Source organism: Alexandromys fortis, unplaced genomic scaffold, assembly GCF_014885135.2.
Source record: "Alexandromys fortis isolate MF-2015 unplaced genomic scaffold, M_Fortis_MF-2015_v1.1 scaffold_32, whole genome shotgun sequence".
Taxonomy (NCBI): Eukaryota; Metazoa; Chordata; class Mammalia; order Rodentia; family Cricetidae; genus Alexandromys; species Alexandromys fortis.
In genome coordinates this window covers 14040625-14043471 of record NW_026067938.1, presented here as the reverse complement: position 1 = coordinate 14043471, position 2847 = coordinate 14040625, and the positions used below count along the sequence as shown (strand labels likewise).

The 2847-nt window shown below is 38.4% G+C and overlaps 1 non-coding gene across 1 annotated transcript; it reads left to right on the top strand.

Moving 5' to 3' along the window:
* The first annotated feature begins 235 nt into the window (after positions 1-235).
* On the top strand, positions 236-368 carry LOC126504854 (small nucleolar RNA SNORA76). The gene has a single exon (XR_007592735.1). It is a non-coding gene; the product is annotated as a small nucleolar RNA SNORA76 (small nucleolar RNA).
* Positions 369-2847: the final 2479 nt, after the last annotated feature.

Sequence of the window (2847 nt, the reverse complement as noted above, 5' to 3'; positions counted from 1 at the left end):
TATAATTTCAAAGAAAGATGGGACTACATTTTCAAAGGACAAAACCATTTCCCAGAGGTTGGTTACACAACAAACCAGCATATTTAATGGTACCAGCGGAGAGATTAGTATTGGGTGATGACATGTCAGTACAAATAATTTAAGATAAATAAGTCGTGTCAGAGAGAGAGAATCAAGAGGCAGGTGGTTGCTGTAGTTCAGTCTGAAGGGAGAAAGTAGGATTCAGTATTGAGATGCACCGCCTTTGAGCCTCTGGTGCTCCTCTTTGTGGCACTGGGTAATAATCTGCTGCACCATAGCAGTTCTTGCTGCATAACTTTGGCTGTCTGCCCATCACAGGCAGCCCTTTTAACCCCCTAGCTACAAACTAAAAATTGTCCAAGAAAGGACAAAAGCAAACAAAGTGCTGCCTTGTTGTGGAATATTCTTTTTGCACACTGTGAAGATGCGTCTCGGCCATAACATCTTCGGACTGGTCTAACAAAGAGCTAAATGGCTAATAACTTAGACAAATAGGTTAGCCAAGACTTCTTGGTAGAGAGAGAAGGAAAGGATATGAATCTAAGCACAGAAAAGATGACAGAGAACAGGGGGAGGCAACAGGAGATGGAAGATGGAAGACACAAAAAAACCACAAGGCAAAATGGAGATTATTATAAATGGTTAATTTAAGTTATAGGAGATAATTGGACAAATCTAAGCTATAGGTTGAGCTTTCATAATCAATATTGTTATTAATTAGATCTTTTACTTATACCAGATCAAACCTGGTGACTCTAAACCTTGAAGCAATCAAGGAATCCAATCAAGATTGTGTTTTCAGAGCAAATAATGAGATACCACTGAAAACAGGTAGCCCAGGTGATACAGCCTCTCAGAGTGTCTCTGTTACAGTTTCCTTAGAGTTCTGCATCCAGAAGAGTTTCAAGGCTGCTGACAGAGATGGTCCAGCCTCACTGACTATTCTAGCCAGGATGGTTGATAAGCCTCACGCTTTCCCATTGCACAGAGACTGGGCAACAAATGTTATAATTAGCTCTCCCAGAACTTGACCATTATCCTAAATTTCTCAGGATCCCCTAAAGATGCTCTTGCTCCCATACAAAAGAAAGAATAGAGAAAATGATGTCCACATTCCCAAGAGATGGGCAGGGAGGCTTTTTGGCTGTTTGATAGATTATGAATGTTTGTCATCATTTAGGGGTGTTGACGACAAGTTGTTTTTGATCATGGTGAGGCAAATAGGTAAACTAAGGAGACAAGATTCACGGATGTCTTTCTGAAGGGAAAAGAGGGGAATAGTATAGACATTTTGGAATAAAGGGATGGGCTGTTGAGTCTGCTTTTGAACAAAAACTAGTCTCAAATATTTTACATTTGTATGAACCTTTGTATACAGATAGAAATTTAAGGTTATGTTTGCTATTGTGTATATGTGTTTCTATTCTTGTTTAAGGTATTGTGCCTATGCAGCCCATTTGAAAAGGCAATGTAAAGTTTTAGTCATTAAAGGATATTTAGGATAATAAAAAAATAAATCCAGTTCTGAATATTTCTTCTACAGATTCTCTTCCACAGAAACTGTAGAGAAGATAGGTGACATAGCATTCTGTTTAGATACGTACTTCCTAACGTACTTTACATGGTGAATTGATACTAAACAACAAATTGCTAACCAATGCTCTATAAAAATGCATTGATATAAATCAAAGACACTGTAAAAATGTGTCTTTGCCATGGTGTCTTCTGATAGGTTTAATCAAAAGCTGAATGGCCAATAGACAGTCAGAAAGAGGTTAGGTAGAACTTAGAGAGAGAAGGAGAGGAGATGAATCTAGTCAAGGGAGAGATGCCACAGAACACAAGGANGGTCTTGAGGTACACTGTTTCCTAATTTTCTGAGAAATCACCATACTGATTTCCAAAGCAACTGTACCAGTTTTCACTCCACCAGCAATGGAGGAGTATTCCCTTTATGCCACATACTCTCCAACATAATTTGACATCAGAGTTATGAATTGGCAGTCCAAAGAGAAATTCTTCTGTATGACCTTAAACTTCTATGAGATAAAACAGAAAAAGGAGGAAACATCACTTTTATTTTATTAATGGCCAAAACCCATCAAAAACAAAACACTAGCCGGGCAGTGGTGGCGCATGCCTTTAATCCCAGCACTCGGGAGGCAGAGGCAGGCGGATCTCTGTGAGTTCGAGACCAGCCTGGTCTACAAGAGCTAGTTCCAGGACAGGCTCCAAAAACACAGAGAAACCCTGTCTCTAAAGACAAACAAACAAACAAACAAACAAAAAACACTGAGGCACTTTGAAGGAAAAAAGGGACAAGAAAAACTACGTAAAACCCATACATGTGTGTCTGAAGCTGAGTGGCATCAACTTCTCTATTGATTTGTTGATCCCTTAAAATTCTTCAGTTCAGTGCTATAATGAGCTTTGAGTTGTATCGATAATTTTTGTTTTATCTCTCCAAACAGAATTCTTCTCTTAATAACTTAGCCATTTTCACTCAAAAAAAAATACAAGAACTAGAATTCAATTATGTCTAGTTCCTTAGAAATGTCACAGCCCACAGGCAAGTCTTTGCAGTTACTTCTATTGACTTAAGGACGCTTTTATTTATCAGTTTCTCAGAACATCTTGAAAGCTGTCTACATGGGTCTTACGACCTTACCAATAGCTTAGTTTCAGGTAACTTTTAATATTACATGCCCTGCTTTCTTTAAAACTGTGTTTTAAATCCAGCACAGTTTCAATTCTGAATATTTCTTCTACAGATTCTCTTCCCCAGAAACTGTAGAGAAAATAGGTGTCATAGCATCCTGTTGAGAT